The sequence below is a fragment of the Thermobia domestica genome, chromosome 5 (genome assembly GCF_964235325.1).
Source record: "Thermobia domestica chromosome 5, izTheDome1.hap1.1, whole genome shotgun sequence".
NCBI lineage: Eukaryota > Metazoa > Arthropoda > Insecta > Zygentoma > Lepismatidae > Thermobia > Thermobia domestica.
Window position 1 is genome coordinate 201,539,773 of NC_137458.1, and position 18,100 is coordinate 201,557,872.

The 18,100-nt window shown below is 45.9% G+C and overlaps 1 protein-coding gene across 11 annotated transcripts in view; it reads left to right on the forward strand.

Annotated features, from left to right (window-relative positions):
* Positions 1–18,100, forward strand: part of LOC145686344 (uncharacterized) — a 584,205-nt gene that overhangs the window by 402,002 nt on the left and 164,103 nt on the right. The gene's annotated exons all lie outside the window — the stretch shown is intronic.

Here is an 18,100-nt window from a genome sequence, read left to right on the forward strand (position 1 = left end):
AAATGCCCCTCATTAAAAGAGCCCGGGTCAAACGGGTCCCACAACAAAATCACCCAAGTCAAAAGCCCTGCGTCAAAATAGCCCAGGAGAAAAAGAGTCCCGCTACAAAAGGTCCCAAGTCAAACGGACCCGAGTCAAAAGGCCCTTATAAAGAGAGCCCGGGTCAAAAGGGTTCCACGACAAAATGACCCAAGTCAAAAAGCCTTGCGTCAAACGAGCCCGGGTGAAAGCCCACGCAACGGTGTTTGTCCACCACAAAGTTCAATTGGCGTGGGCTGGGATCGAACCCGGGATCCCAAGCAGCAGAAGTGAACGCTCTACCACTGAGCCACCGCGGCCCCTTAGTTAAACGGCCCCGCGTCAAAGAGCCCGGGTCAAATGGTATCCGCAACAAAAGGGCGCGAGTGAAGTCCCAAATCTAAATGCCCCTCATAAAAATAGCCCGGGTTAAAGGGTCCCTCGATAAAATGACCGAAGTCAAAAGGCCCTGCGTCAAACGGCCCCAGGAGAAAAAGGGGCCTGTTGCAAAAGGGCCCGAGTCAAACGGCCCCGGATTAAAAGGGCCCGAATCGAAAGGAGCCGAATCAAAACGCCACTCATAAATAGAGCCCGGTCAAACGGGTCCCACGAAAAAAGGACTCAAGTCAAAAGGCCCTGCGTCAAACGAGCCCGGATGAAAACCCACGAAACGGTGTTTGTCCACAACAAAGTTCAATTGGCGTGGGCTGGGATCGAACCCGGGATCCCAAGCAGCAGAGGTGAACAGTCTACCACTGAGCCACTGCGGCCCCTGAGTCAAACGGCCCCGCTTCAAAGAGCCCGGGTCAAATGGACTCCGCAACAAAAGGGCGCAAGTGAAGTTCCGAATCTAAATGCCCCTCATAAAAATAGCCCGGGTTAAAGGGTCCCTCGATAAAATGACCCAAGTCAAAAGGCCATGCGTCAAACGGGCCCAGGAGAAAAAAGGACCCGCTGCAAAGGGACCCGAGTCAAACGGCCCCGGATTAAAAGGATCCGAATCGAAAGATACCGAATTGCCCATCATAAATATAGCCCGGTCAAACAGATCCCACGACAAAATGACCTAAGTCAAACGGGCCAAGGATAAAAGGGTCCCGCTACAAAAGGTCCCAAGTCAAACGGGCCCGAGTCAAATGGCCCCTCATAAAAAGAGCCCGGGTCAAAAGGGTTCCACGACAAAATGACCCAAGTCAAAAGGCCCTGCGTCAAACGAGCCCGGGTGAAAACCCACGCGACGGTATTTGTCCACAACAAAGTTCAATTGGCGTGGGCTGGGATCGAACCCGGGATCCCAAGCAGCAGAGGTGAACAGTCTACCACTGAGCCACTGCGGCCCCTGAGTCAAACGGCCCCGCTTCAAAGAGCCCGGGTCAAATGGACTCCGCAACAAAAGGGCGCAAGTGAAGTTCCGAATCTAAATGCCCCTCATAAAAATAGCCCGGGTTAAAGGGTCCCTCGATAAAATGACCCAAGTCAAAAGGCCATGCGTCAAACGGGCCCAGGAGAAAAAAGGACCCGCTGCAAAAGGACCCGAGTCAAACGGCCCGGATTAAAAGGGCCCGAATCGAAAGGAGCCGAATCAAAACGCCACTCATAAATAGAGCCCGGCCAAACGGGTCCCACGAAAAAAGGACCCAAGTCAAAAGGCCCTGCGTCAAACGAGCCCGGATGAAAACCCACGAAACGGTGTTTGTCCACAACAAAGTTTAATTGGCGTGGGCTGGGATTGAACCCGGGATCCCAAGCAGCAGAGGTGAAGAGTCTACCACTGAGCCACTGTGGCCTCTGAGTCAAACGGCCCCGCGTCAAAGAGTCCGGGTCAAATGGACTCCGCAACAAAAAGGCGCAAGTGAAGTTCCGAATCTAAATGCCCCTCATAAAAATAGCCCGGGTTAAAGGGTCCCTCGATAAAATGACCCAAGTCAAAAGGCCATGCATCGAACGGGCCCAGGAGAAAAAAGAACCCGAGTCAAACGGCCCCGGATTAAAAGGGTCCGAATCGAAAAGAACCGAATTGCCCACCATAAATAGAGCCCGGTCAAACAGATCCCACGACAAAATGACCTAAGTCAAACGGGCCAAGGATAAAAGGGTCCCGCTACAAAAGGTCCCAAGTCAAACGGGCCTGAGTCGGAAGGCCCCTCATAAAAAGAGCCCGGGTCAAAAGGGTTCTATGACAAAATGACCCAAGTCCAAAAGCCCTGCGTCAAACGAGCCCGGGTGAAAACCCACGCGACGGTATTTGTCCACAACAAAGTTCAATTGGCGTGGGCTGGGATCGAACCCGGGATCCCAAGCAGCAGAGGTGAACAGTCTACCACTGAGCCACTGCGGCCCCTGAGTCAAACGGCCCCGCTTCAAAGAGCCCGGGTCAAATGGACTCCGCAACAAAAGGGCGCAAGTGAAGTTCCGAATCTAAATGCCCCTCATAAAAATAGCCCGGGTTAAAGGGTCCCTCGATAAAATGACCCAAGTCAAAAGGCCATGCGTCAAACGGGCCCAGGAGAAAAAAGGACCCGCTGCAAAAGGACCCGAGTCAAACGGCCACGGATTAAAAGGATCCGAATCGAAAGATACCGAATTGCCCATCATAAATATAGCCCGGTCAAACAGATCCCACGACAAAATGACCTAAGTCAAACGGGCCAAGGATAAAAGGGTCCCGCTACAAAAGGTCCCAAGTCAAACGGGCCCGAGTCAAATGGCCCCTCATAAAAAGAGCCCGGGTCAAAAGGGTTCCACGACAAAATGACCCAAGTCAAAAGGCCCTGCGTCAAACGAGCCCGGGTGAAAACCCACGCGACGGTATTTGTCCACAACAAAGTTCAATTGGCGTGGGCTGGGATCGAACCCGGGATCCCAAGCAGCAGAGCTGAACAGTCTACCACTGAGCCACTGCGGCCCCTGAGTCAAACGGCCCCGCTTCAAAGAGCCCGGGTCAAATGGACTCCGCAACAAAAGGGCGCAAGTGAAGTTCCGAATCTAAATGCCCCTCATAAAAATAGCCCGGGTTAAAGGGTCCCTCGATAAAATGACCCAAGTCAAAAGGCCATGCGTCAAACGGGCCCAGGAGAAAAAAGGACCCGCTGCAAAAGGACCCGAGTCAAACGGCCCCGGATTAAAAGGGCCCGAATCGAAAGGAGCCGAATCAAAACGCCACTCATAAATAGAGCCCGGTCAAACGGGTCCCACGAAAAAAGGACCCAAGTCAAAAGGCCCTGCGTCAAACGAGCCCGGATGAAAACCTACGAAACGGTGTTTGTCCACAACAAAGTTTAATTGGCGTGGGCTGGGATTGAACCCGGGATCCCAAGCAGCAGAGGTGAACAGTCTACCACTGAGCCACTGTGGCCTCTGAGTCAAACGGCCCCGCGTCAAAGAGTGCGGGTCAAATGGACTCCGCAACAAAAAGGCGCAAGTGAAGTTCCGAATCTAAATGCCCCTCATAAAAATAGCCCGGGTTAAAGGGTCCCTCGATAAAATGACCCAAGTCAAAAGGCCATGCATCGAACGGGCCCAGGAGAAAAAAGAACCCGAGTCAAACGGCCCCGGATTAAAAGGGTCCGAATCGAAAAGAACCGAATTGCCCATCATAAATAGAGCCCGGTCAAACAGATCCCACGACAAAATGACCTAAGTCAAACGGGCCAAGGATAAAAGGGTCCCGCTACAAAAGGTCCCAAGTCAAACGGGCCCGAGTCGGAAGGCCCCTCATAAAAAGAGCCCGGGTCAAAAGGGTTCTATGACAAAATGACCCAAGTCCAAAAGCCCTGCGTCAAACGAGCCCGGGTGAAAACCCACGCGATGGTGTTTGTCCACAACAAAGTTCAATTGGCGTGGGCTGGGATCGAACCCGGGATCCCAAACAGCAGAGGTGAACAGTCTACCACTGAGCCACTGCGGCCCCTGAGTCAAACGGCCCCGCTTCAAAGAGCCCGGGTCAAATGGACTCCGCAACAAAAGGGCGCAAGTGAAGTTCCGAATCTAAATGCCCCTCATAAAAATAGCCCGGGTTAAAGGGTCCCTCGATAAAATGACCCAAGTCAAATGGGCATGAGTGAAACGGGCCCAGGAGAGAAAAGGACCCGCTGCAAAAGGGCCCGAGTCAAACGGCTCCGGGTTAAAAGGGCCCTAATCGAAAGGAACCGAATTGCCCCTCATAAATAGAGCCCGGTCAAACGGGTCCCACGACAAAATGACGTAAGTCGAACGGGCCAAGGATAAAAGGGTCCCGCTACAAAAGGTCCCAAGTCAAAAGGCCCCTCATAAAAAGAGCCCGGGTCAAAAGGGTTCAATGACAAAATGACCAAAGTCAAAAGGCCCTGCGTCAAACGAGCCCGGGTGAAAACCCAGGCAACGTTGTTTGTCCACAACAAAGTTCAATTGGCGTGGGCTGGGATCAAACCCGGGATCCCAAGCAGCAGAGTTCAACGCTCTACCACTGAGCCACTGCGGCCCCTGAGTCAAACGGCTCCATGTCAAAGAGCCCGGGTCAAATGGTCTCCGCAACAAAAGGGCGCGAGTGAAGTTCCGAATCAAAACGCCTCTCATCAAACGTGCCCTGGTCAAAAGGAGCCGAATCAAAATGACCCTCATAAAAAGATCCCGGGTTAAAGGGCCACCGATAAAATGACCCAAGTCAAAAGGCCCTGCGTCAAACGAGCCCAGGAGAAAAAGGTGCCCGCTGCAAAAGGGGCTAAGTCATTCGGCTCCGGATTAAAAGGGCCCGAATCGAAAGAAGCCGAATCAAAACGCCCCTCATAAATAGAGCCCGGTCAAAAGGGTTCCACGACAAAATGACCCAAGTCAAAAGGCTCTGCGTCAAACGAGCCCGGGTGAAAACCCACGCGACGGTATTTGTCCACAACAAAGTTCAATTGGCGTGGGCTGGGATCGAACCCGGGATCCCAAGCAGCAGAGGTGAACAGTCTACCACTGAGCCACTGCGGCCCCTGAGTCAAACGGCCCCGCTTCAAAGAGCCCGGGTCAAATGGACTCCGCAACAAAAGGGCGCAAGTGAAGTTCCGAATCTAAATGCCCCTCATAAAAATAGCCCGGGTTAAAGGGTCCCTCGATAAAATGACCCAAGTCAAAAGGCCATGCGTCAAACGGGCCCAGGAGAAAAAAGGACCCGCTGCAAAAGGACCCGAGTCAAACGGCCCCGGATTAAAAGGATCCGAATCGAAAGATACCGAATTGCCCATCATAAATATAGCCCGGTCAAACAGATCCCACGACAAAATGACCTAAGTCAAACGGGCCAAGGATAAAAGGGTCCCGCTACAAAAGGTCCCAAGTCAAACGGGCCCGAGTCAAATGGCCCCTCATAAAAAGAGCCCGGGTCAAAAGGGTTCCACGACAAAATGACCCAAGTCAAAAGGCCCTGCGTCAAACGAGCCCGGGTGAAAACCCACGCGACGGTATTTGTCCACAACAAAGTTCAATTGGCGTGGGCTGGGATCGAACCCGGGATCCCAAACAGCAGAGGTGAACAGTCTACCACTGAGCCACTGCGGCCCCTGAGTCAAACGGCCCCGCTTCAAAGAGCCCGGGTCAAATGGACTCCGCAACAAAAGGGCGCAAGTGAAGTTCCGAATCTAAATGCCCCTCATAAAAATAGCCCGGGTTAAAGGGTCCCTCGATAAAATGACCCAAGTCAAAAGGCCATGCGTCAAACGGGCCCAGGAGAAAAAAGGACCCGCTGCAAAAGGACCCGAGTCAAACAGCCCCGGATTAAAAGGGCCCGAATCGAAAGGAGCCGAATCAAAACGCCACTCATAAATAGAGCCCGGTCAAACGGGTCCCACGAAAAAAGGACCCAAGTCAAAAGGCCCTGCGTCAAACGAGCCCGGATGAAAACCCACGAAACGGTGTTTGTCCACAACAAAGTTTAATTGGCGTGGGCTGGGATTGAACCCGGGATCCCAAGCAGCAGAGGTGAAGAGTCTACCACTGAGCCACTGTGGCCTCTGAGTCAAACGGCCCCGCGTCAAAGAGTCCGGGTCAAATGGACTCCGCAACAAAAAGGCGCAAGTGAAGTTCCGAATCTAAATGCCCCTCATAAAAATAGCCCGGGTTAAAGGGTCCCTCGATAAAATGACCCAAGTCAAAAGGCCATGCATCGAACGGGCCCAGGAGAAAAAAGAACCCGAGTCAAACGGCCCCGGATTAAAAGGGTCCGAATCGAAAAGAACCGAATTGCCCATCATAAATAGAGCCCGGTCAAACAGATCCTACGACAAAATGACCTAAGTCAAACGGGCCAAGGATAAAAGGGTCCCGCTACAAAAGGTCCCAAGTCAAACGGGCCCGAGTCGGAAGGCCCCTCATAAAAAGAGCCCGGGTCAAAAGGGTTCTATGACAAAATGACCCATGTCCAAAAGCCCTGCGTCAAACGAGCCCGGGTGAAAACCCACGCGACGGTGTTTGTCCACAACAAAGTTCAATTGGCGTGGGCTGGGATCGAACCCGGGATCCCAAACAGCAGAGGTGAACAGTCTACCACTGAGCCACTGCGGCCCCTGAGTCAAACGGCCCCGCTTCAAAGAGCCCGGGTCAAATGGACTCCGCAACAAAAGGGCGCAAGTGAAGTTCCGAATCTAAATGCCCCTCATAAAAATAGCCCGGGTTAAAGGGTCCCTCGATAAAATGACCCAAGTCAAATGGGCATGAGTGAAACGGCCCCGGATTAAAAGGGCCCTAGTCGAAAGGAACCGAATTGCCCCTCATAAATAGAGCCCGGTCAAACGGGTCCCACGACAAAATGACGTAAGTCGAACGGGCCAAGGATAAAAGGGTCCCGCTACAAAAGGTCCCAAGTCAAAAGGCCCCTCATAAAAAGAGCCCGGGTCGAAAGGGTTCAATGACAAAATGACCAAAGTCAAAAGGCCCTGCGTCAAACGAGCCCGGGTGAAAACCCAGGCAACGTTGTTTGTCCACAACAAAGTTCAATTGGCGTGGGCTGGGATCAAACCCGGGATCCCAAGCAGCAGAGTTGAACGCTCTACCACTGAGCCAATGCGGCCCCTGAGTCAAACGGCTCCATGTCAAAGAGCCCGGGTCAAATGGTCTCCGCAACAAAAGGGCGCGAGTGAAGTTCCGAATCAAAACGCCTCTCATCAAACGTGCCCTGGTCAAAAGGAGCCGAATCAAAATGACCCTCATAAAAAGATCCCGGGTTAAAGGGCCACCGATAAAATGACCCAAGTCAAAAGGCCCTGCGTCAAACGAGCCCAGGAGAAAAAGGTGCCCGCTGCAAAAGGGGCTAAGTCATTCGGCTCCGGATTAAAAGGGCCCGAATCGAAAGGAACCGAATCAAAACGCCCCTCATAAATAGAGCCCGGTCAAAAGGGTTCCACGACAAAATGACCCAAGTCAAAAGGCTCTGCGTCAAACGAGCCCGGGTGAAAACCCACGTAACGGTGTTTGTCTAGCACAAAGTTCAATTGGCGTGGGCTGGGATCGAACCAGGGATCCCAAGCAGCAGAGTTGAACGCCCTACCACTGAGCCACCGCGGCCTCTGAGTCAAACGGCCCCGCGTCAAAGAGCCCGGGTCAAATGGTCTCCGCAACAAAAGGGCGCGAGTGAAGTTCCGAATCAAAACGCCCCTCATCAAACGGGCCCTGGTCAAAACAAGCCGAATCAAAATGCCCCTCATAAAAATAGCCCGGGTTAAAGGGTCCCTCGACAAAATGACCCAAGTCAAAAGGCCCTGCGTCAAACGGGCCCAGGTGAAAAGCGGGCTCGCTGCAAAATGGCCCGAGTCAAACGGCTCCGGGTTAAAAGGGCTCAAATCGAAAGGAGTCGAATCAAAACGCACCTCATAAATAGAGCCCGGTCAAACGGGTCCCTCGACAAAATGACCCGTCAAAAGGACCTGCGTCAATCGGGCCTTTGTAAAAATGGGCCCGCTATAAAAGGGCCCATGTCAAATGGTCCCGCGTCAAGAGGGCCCGGATGAAAACCCACGAAACGGTGTTTGTCCACAACAAAGTTTAATTGGCGTGGGCTGAGATTGAACCCGGGATCCCAAGCAGCAGAAGTGAACACTCTACCACAGGACCACCGCGGCCCCTGAGTCAAACGGCCCCGTGTCAAAGGGCCCGGGTCAAATGGTCTCCGCAACAAAATGGCGCGAGTGAAGTTCCGAATCAAAACGCCCCTAATCAAACGGGCCCTGGTCAAAAGGAGCCGAATCAAAATGCACCTCATAAAAAGAGCCCGGGTTAAAAGGTCCCTCGATAAAATGACCCAAGTCAAAAGGCACTGCGTCAAACGGGACCAGGAGAAAAACGTGCACGCTGCAAAAGGGCCCGAGTCAAACTGCCCCGGATTAAAAGGACCCGAATCGAAAGGAACCGAATCAAAACGCCCCTCATAAATAGAGCCCGGTCAAACGGGTTCCACGACAAAATGACCCAAGTCAAAAGGCCCTGCGTCAAACGAGCCCGGGTGAAAACCCACGTAACGGTATTTGTCTAGCACAAAGTTCAATTGGCGTGGGCTGGGATCGAACCCGGGATCCCAAGCAGCAGAGTTAAACGCTCTACCACTGAGCCACCGCGGCCTCTGAGTCAAACGGCCCCGCGTCAAAGAGCCCGGGTCAAATGGTCTCCGCAACAAAAGGGCGCGAGTGAAGTTCCGAATCAAAACGCCCCTCATCAAACGGGCCCTGGTCAAAAGAAGCCGAATCAAAATGCCCCTCATAAAAATAGCCCGGGTTAAAGGGTCCCTCGACAAAATGACCCAAGTCAAAAGGCCCTGCGTCAAACGGGCCCAGGTGAAAAGCGGGCTCGCTGCAAAATGGCCCGAGTCAAACGGCTCCGGGTTAAAAGGGCTCAAATCGAAAGGAGTCGAATCAAAACGCACCTCATAAATAGAGCCCGGTCAAACGGGTCCCTCGACAAAATGACCCGTCAAAAGGACCTGCGTCAATCGGGCCTTTGTAAAAATGGGCCCGCTATAAAAGGGCCCATGTCAAATGGTCCCGCGTCAAGAGGGCCCGGATGAAAACCCACGAAACGGTGTTTGTCCACAACAAAGTTTAATTGGCGTGGGCTGGGATTGAACCCGGGATCCCAAGCAGCAGAAGTGAACACTCTACCACTGAACCACCGCGGCCCCTGAGTCAAACGGCCCCGTGTCAAAGGGCCCGGGTCAAATGGTCTCCGCAACAAAATGGCGCGAGTGAAGTTCCGAATCAAAACGCCCCTAATCAAACGGGCCCTGGTCAAAAGGAGCCGAATCAAAATGCACCTCATAAAAAGAGCCCGGGTTAAAAGGTCCCTCGATAAAATGACCCAAGTCAAAAGGCACTGCGTCAAACGGGACCAGGAGAAAAAGGTGCACGCTGCAAAAGGGCCCGAGTCAAACTGCCCCGGATTAAAAGGACCCGAATCGAAAGGAACCGAATCAAAACGCCCCTCATAAATAGAGCCCGGTCAAACGGGTTCCACGACAAAATGACCCAAGTCAAAAGGCCCTGCGTCAAACGAGCCCGGGTGAAAACCCACGTAACGGTGTTTGTCTAGCACAAAGTTCAATTGGCGTGGGCTTGGATCGAACCCGGGATCCCAAGCAGCAGAGTTGAACGCTCTCCAACTGAGCCACCGCGGCCCCTGAGTCAAACGGCCCCGCGTCAAAGAGCCCGGGTCAAATGATCTCCGCAACAAAAGGGCGCGAGTGAAGTTCCGAATCAAAACGCCCCTCATCAAACGGGCCCTGGTCAAAAGAAGCCGAATCAAAATGCCCCTCATAAAAATAGCCCGGGTTAAAGGGTCCCTCGACAAAATGACCCAAGTCAAAAGGCCCTGCGTCAAACGGGCCCAGGTGAAAAGCGGGCTCGCTGCAAAATGGCCCGAGTCAAACGGCTCCGGGTTAAAAGGGCTCAAATCGAAAGGAGCCGAATCAAAACGCACCTCATAAATAGAGCCCGGTCAAACGGGTCCCTCGACAAAATGACCCGTCAAAAGGACCTGCGTCAATCGGGCCTTTGTAAAAATGGGCCCGCTATAAAAGGGCCCATGTCAAATGGTCCCGCGTCAAGAGGGCCCGGGTCAAAATGTCTCCACAACAAAAGGGCCCGAGTCAAAAGGCCCGAATTAAAACGCCTCTCATTAAAAGGGCCCCGGTCAAAAGATCTCCGCAACAAAAGGGCTCGAGAATAGTTTGTTAACGCAAAAATTTGTGATTTAGGTAGCGATAATAAACATAACAATTATAATGATAATGACTGTCTGCATTTTTGCATTACGTTATTATATTCAGAATTTTTGCGAAGACTGTTAAGGAATGACAACCAACGTCAGTAACATGGGCGACTTTTGATGGAAGTTACAATTTTAAAAATTAACGTTTTACGAATGTAATCCACGAGAACTGCACAAATGTATGGTGGAATTTTATTTACGGTGGAAAACATTAATGGTCTCAAAACAAACGTTCAAAAAAAGAAAAAAAACACAACCACTTTTTGTTCATTGTTATGCAAATTTAATGATGATGATGATTATTATTATTATTATTATTATTATTATTATTACTTTTTCTATTATCATCGTTAATAATAATATACAAGGTCAGTGGTAGCCCATGCTTTCAAACCAGTATATGCCACTGCTCAAAACTATTAACTCTATATTAACATCGGTCGTCTTTTGATCATTTTGTTACTCCGTCCCACTCCCCAAGGTGTGCAAGGGTGCCTTCTTAATCCTTGCCCCAAGGCAAAAAAAGCAAACAATATTTTCGCAAAGACACCCAGGCTTAGAGAGGGAGTGACACAGAACGCACACAGCTCGCTTTATAGCTGCAAGAGACCTATGGGTAATTAGTTGCCCTCTTGTTACAAGACGTTTAGTCAGTACCTATCAAGGACAGTTCGAGCAGCAACAACTAGTCCCTTCTGTTTACTTTTCACGAATATTTTTCACCTTCATGCGTACAGGTCACGTATTGCGTAGATTAAATGATATGTGTCAAGTATATATTCTCAAAAAGATATGAGTACTCAAAAGGCAAAAACATGTAGCTATTTTTGTTTTCCCCTTTTCTATTAGCCAGTGGAAATGTGTATGGTTGTTTCATATCCCTCTTGTTGTTTGCTTACTATTCCTTCTTTTTAGTTGAACTTTTGGCTATGAATACCACCGCGACAAGTCGTGGTTCTTATGATAGTGGCGTATTTTCGCCCCGAGAAATTACGGAAATAATAAATAATGTAGACGACGGTGCTTTTGAAACGGACGATGAACGTAGTTTGTAGGAAGATTCTAGCATCAATTTGTGACACACATGCCTTTTTTCATATAGGCTCGCTGCTGAACGGGACGTTAAATCAGTGGCGGAGTAGACACACACATTATATATACAGGGTGGCCCATTTTAATCTATCCACGGAAATATCTCGAAATCGTTTGAGCATAAATAAACTGAACAAAAACCCTAATAGGAAATACCATGGGGCAAATCGAACGGCGATGTCGCGATGTCCCCAGAGCCGCTTTTCAAGCGAGCCTGGGGCTAAATTAAAAATATTAAATGGAAACATGGGGCGTGTGAGACTTCATTCGATAGATCTTTAAAAACTAAGAAGCGATGAGGCAAAAGATTTTTCACATCGGTCACCGTGTTCAAAATGGCCGCCAAAATATGTTACCTGTATCACATAAACGTCCCGTAGCACTAATATGGAAACGGTTGAACATAAATCAACCAAACAAAAACTCAAATAGGAAAGTCGTGGGGCAAATCGAATAATGTTTTCGCGGTGCCCCCAGGGCCGCCTTTTATCTTAGCCCAGGCCCAACTTAAAAATTTTATATGAAAATATGGGTCACGTGATACCTCGTTCGATAGATCTTCACACACTAAACAGCGTTGTGACAAAAGATTGTTCATATGGGCCACCGTTTTCAAAATGGCCGCCAAGACATCTTGCCTGTATCAGATAAAACGGCCAGTACCACTAATATGAAAACGGTTGAAGATAATGACGGATGAACAGAATAAAAGTCCTATAGGAAATCACAGAGGGTATTTATCATTCCACGCAACGGAGGAGATGATTAGAGTAAAGGTGCCATAATGCAAAGGAGGAAATCTAATTCCTAGAAAACGGTCCAACGATAAGTGGGTGAAGGGGACGGGAAGGAACGGTGAAATTCCAAACGAGCACCTTAGTTTTTGCAAATTGTATCTACACAACAAAATTATCTGTTACATGTTTTTTATGAGATACAGGTATATGTCTGTAATGACTCTGATGAATCAACTGAAATGCGAAACCAATTTGTCGAACAATGTAATTTTACAACAATGTATAGAAACGCTGGTTTTCTCAAAAGTCGTCTGCAGAATATTGGTTCATTACAGTACCAGTCACTTGTACACCCCAAGTGTTTCAGGAGTTCCTCAGTGGCTAAGCGGTTAGCGTACGCGCCTTTGGCGTGGGAGACCCGGGTTCGATTCCCGGCGGGAGCACGTGTAGTTCGGATTACACGTTAATCAGTAGGTCCACGTCTCATATAGCCTCGCTGCTGAACGAGACATTAAACCCAAAATCAACTCAACCAAGTGTTTCAGACAAACCATACCTATTGCAATTTAATGTGGGGGTTCTCATTTGAAATTTTGCCATTCATTTTCGCTTCACCCCTTAAGGAAGGAGATCGGAAAGATAATTTTCTAAGAATTAGAGTTCCTCTTTAGCATTATCACTTTTACTTTAATAATCTTTTTCTCCATAGGATCATTCGAGGCGTGGAATGAATAATACCCTCTGTGATTTCCTATAGGAGTTCTATTCTGTTCACCCGCTATTGTTTTCAACCGTTTTCATATTAGTGATACTGGACGTTTATCTGATATAGGTAACATACTTTGGCGGCCATTTTGAATACGGTGACCTATATGAAAAACCGTTTGCCACATCGTTTTTAGTTTTTAAAAATCTATCGAATGAAGTGTCACTCGCCCCATTTTTCCATTTAACATTTTTAAGTTGGCCTCGGGCCCACTTGAAGAGCGGCCCTGGGGGCACCCTGATATCATCATTCGATTTGCCCCATGGTATTTCTTATTTGAGTTTTTGTTCAGTTCATTTATGTTCAACCGTTCTTGAGATATTTCCGTGGAAAGATTAAAATGGGCCACAAGATATATATATATATATATATATATATATATATATATATATATATATATATATATATATATATATATATATATATATATATAGTAAAACCTGTCAACTTGGCCACCTGTCTATCTTAGAAGTTGGCCACATTGATACAGTGTTTACCCTATGATGATAATGATAAATTTACCTTCATATCTTGGCCACGCAAAGTACCATTTTGTTGTTTTTCTTAACTCTTTCGTATTCCCATACGCGAAGCAGATGTTCTGTATTTGTAAGTGGAGACAAAGAAGCATAGATTCCCACTATTGTTCTTGGAAGTCAAAGGCTAGAACACTACCCTGATAAGGGGTTGGGGAAGGAAGACATGAATAAGAAAAAGCACGTACAGGAATTCCGGAAATGATTGCACGTATTTGTTTACCCTATCTGTTTTGGTAAAATCATTAACTATAGCCTGTCAGCTCCGTTCATCAATGGGGAGCTTTAGTAATTTCGGAAAATTCTCAAGGCTAAAGCTAACCATCTCAATTCTCAACTATTGGCACATGACTTCTTGCCAGAAGGTAGTGGAGGTTTTGAAATATGAATTCCCTTAACATTTCTCAAAACATCTTTCGCTCCGAGGAAGACACTTGTAGCTCATTAACAAAAAGTAGTTAAGTGATTAATCTATATACATTATTTTAAAGTAGCTGCCGTGCCATTGCTTATTAACAACCAAGTAATACTAGAAATCCTATTCTAAAAATACACGAATCACACTTATTTTCTGTAAGTTGACCACTTTTCAATGGAACCAATGTTGCCCAGCATAGACAGGTTTCGCTGTACATATATATATAGTATTTGTAAGGCATATGTTTACTCTCTTCCTTTAAGTATAAAATTTTATAATTAGTGAAATTTGGTGAATAGTTTTTTTTTCAAAGCATAGTTTTCTGAATGGTACCTCATTTGCAAGAAATGGGGTCATTACTTCCCCATACCCTCCTTAGGGATAGTCATTTCTAAATACCTTAGAAATGAACTGTAAAGTGAACAAAAAAAAAAACGATAGAAGTAAAAAACCATACACCTTACAACACCTAAGTTAATACCTAATACCAAATACCTTAACTAATACCTTACAGTTTTGTGAATGAGCTCCGTACTCTGTTCTTCATTTCGGCGAAAACATTAACTCTTTTTTTTTTTTTTTAAATTCAGGTTCCTACAAAGCTTCCATACCAAGTTCTTTATTGTAAGTGTCCGTAATTCAGAAAGTTTGTCATGCTGTTTGTTAAGTAAGTTACACTCTTTTCAGGACATTCATTGAATGTTTACAAAATACTGTTGTTGATGGAATGCTCAATACCATATTTAGCAGCTTCGTTGTTTTCTGATATATGCTTTGAGGTTCATTACTGAGAATATATTTCAAGTATTCAGGAAGAGAAATGTGTTTGTTCTATCGGAACATATGTTGATAAGTTCATTCTTAAGCTGATCTGAGCAAAAAGTATTAGGAAAGGTGGATATCAAGTCATTCAGTTTGCCGTATGGAAAAATTTGTTGATGCATACTAAATATTCTATAATTTGTTAGTTCTTTAATGACCAGATTTTTGTATTTTTCAAATCTTTCATCTGCACAATTATTGAGCGAAGAATCTAATATAAATAAAGTAGAGTTTCTTTGTGTATCTATCTAAATATCTTTGTGTCTGCGTGCGCCAGCGGAGGAGACGAGTGGACCGAGTTACCAAAATTTGGTCACGAGTACCTTGATCCAGGCCCCAGACCAAGACAAAAGGGTTTCTCTTTTTCAAAATTCGAACCGGGAGGAGAGGCATTTACCGGGACATGCAAAAGTACTGGTCACTCTCGCGAAAAATATAAAAGTGGTAGAATTGCCAATACATCTAAACTTTTCGTTAGGGAGTCTTCTTTTTTTTTATTCTGATGTTGGAGACATATAGGGACAATATATATATATACTAATGTTCTTCAAGGATACAACAATTTAACATTTTATAGAGGGAGCTCGAAAGATGGTTTAAAATAAAAACAAATAAGAAAAAATAGCGGTCTGTTTCTGTCACTTACAAATCCAGCTTAAAATGAAGATAGGTAGCCCTGTAAACGTAGTCAGAAGAGCAACTGTCTTTTCGCAAGTACTACAGTGAAACCACTATCAACGGACATTTCCCGTAACGGATATAGTTTGTAATCCCCAAACACTGTAATAGGAAAAAACATTGATAAACCTCTCTAAAGCGGACACTCTCTAGTACGGACACGGACAGTCTTTCCTGTCTTTTATAGGTATTATTTACCATTATTACGGACACTTTCTCTAGAAACAAGTTGGAAAGTGCAGTAAAAATACATTTTTAGTAATTCATACATGTGTCATCAAGGAAGCATTGTGACATTTTGCCTCTCAACTGCCTGCTCAGCAACCCAGACGAAGTCTCTGTTTAACAACACTCTCATGTCCTTTGCTTACATCCACTCCCACCCAAACTGTTTTAGACAGAAAAGTGTTCGACAGTTACCCACAATTTGGGATGACACGTTATGGTACTGTTCCGCTAGAATCTGTAAGCAAGTAGAAGACAAGTTTGGTATTTTTGGCCCGCGGGTACACATATTGTCTGAAAAAAGACACTACTGGACTGCAATTAACTCACAAATTAAAACAACATACCGAAAATGTAGTAAGTAGTAGCAAGTGTAAAGAGCAGAGAACTATATCATCTTATTTCCATGTTGTGCCTCGAATATAGAGTATTGGGTGGCGGAGGATAATTCAGGCATTTTTGTAATATTCGTAAATACATGATTCATGCAAACATATTTGTTTTCTAATTGTGTATTACCTTGTCTACTAATTTACGTCATAAAATATTGAAACCTCTCTAAGGCGGACACCTCTCTATAGCGGATAATTTTTGATTCCCCATGGCTGTCCGCTTTAGAGAGGTTTCACTGTACTACATAGCACGAGTCTTTGGACTTCGCACGTGGTTGTTTGTCTCTCCTACGCTTATATAGGAATAATGATCAAGGTTTCGCGAGATCCATTGCTTTCTGTCTTTCATACGCAAGCATTAAAAAAAAGCTCAGAATAAATTATAGGAAATTTTAAGTTCAGAATCTAAATTGCAAAATTTTAAGTTAGTAATTTAGGCTTAATGGCTTAATACATATAACATTCTAAAGGGTAGACGCTGTCTACCCTGTTTCCCCTCAGGCCTTGCCATTGCGTTAAACTCAAAATCAAAACTCAACACATACCTCTTTTTATTTAAAAATATTGTATGGTATACAATATGCGGAATTCAAGATGGCTACTATGATGTATATTAAACCATTTAACGCAGTTTCTACACCAATGCCAAATTGTAACATTTGCTTTTCCTCTGTCTATGCATCTCTTTGTTACTGCCCTATCATGATACATTTTTTCTATTAGATACATATGTCAAACATAACACACTGTCTCAAACAAATGATGTGTAATAAATGAGTTCACATTCTCATTTGTGGGAATATTCAAGCCTAAGTTGAAGTGTAAAATCATAACCTTTTACATTTAAAATAATATTGTGTGATATGCAATATGGCGGAATTCAAGATGCCTTCCATGGTAACCACACTCCAAATCAATGCAGGTTTTGCAATAATACCATTTGTAACATTTATTTTTCCTCCGTCCGCGCATGTCGTTATTATTGTTCTGTCCCAATAATTTTCACTAACCCTGTATGCAGATCCACATATGTATTCTCACAGTAAAATTAAACTAATCTTTTCCATAGAATATTTTTCATACTATACTTTGATCCAGGGGTAGAAATGGAATTTTACAAGTAAGGGGAAAATCAGCAATAGATAAAGTTTGATTGGGCTATGTTACGAGAATACAAACTCAGAAAGACAGGAGTCAGGGGCAGACTGGCCAGAGCCATTAGGCCGGAATCGCGGCCTAGGCCCTCTCAGAAAAAAATGAAGCAATAAAGAAAGAAAGAGAAAGAGAGAAAAGCTAAAACAGAAAAAAGCTAAATAATTCGGTAGATCACTGTTATTATGCTGCCAACACACACTCCTCTTCCATCCTTTCATCAATCAGTAAGTTATCTTTTTCAATAAGGTCCTTTTGTTACTGGATTTGTGGCTAGGTCCATCTTTCACTATGGTCTTTTATTATCAGAAACTGTGATTTAGTTTGTAACTGGGGCCTTGGATCCTTCTTTCAATATATTGGACAGTTGGGACCTTCTTACATTACATTGAACAGTTGTGGCCCTGAGTCCTTTATTCATTATATTGGGCAGTTGGGGACCTTCTTTCATTTCATTGAGCAGTTGGGCTCCTAGGCACTTTCTTCATCACGTTGAGCTGTTGGGACCTGAAACTTTTTTCATTATGTTGGGCAGATGGGGCCCTTTCATCGTTGAAGACTGGGGTCTGGTTTGTAGCTGGGTCCATATTTAACCATAGGCTGATTGGTCCTTTATGGATGTTAATACATCTTGTAGGTCTATATTTGATAACTCAAAAATGGAAAAACGGCGTATTTTTTAAAAATTATTTTCTATCAAAAACGTTTACAAAATTGCAGGAGAAAACAGGGGAAGACGGCAAGAAAGCGGGCATTTTCAGCATAATGGTTGATTCTATTTAAGATGTTTCAGTGCTGAATCAGTTTACTATAGTAATTCTCTGCGTTATAAGCGGTCAAGTATTTGGGCGGCTGTTAGCAGTTGTTGTGAAGAGTGACACTATAAGACAAGTAACTTAAAATGAAAACAAAAGAGTACTTTGTGCCAACAATGTTTTGATCTCTGATATTGTAAGTTGCTCTTTTGATAGAGCTGCTAACTTGAGTGGATGCTATAAAGGAGTTAAAGCATTACTGGAGGAGGATAATCCTGAAATCATTTACACCCAATG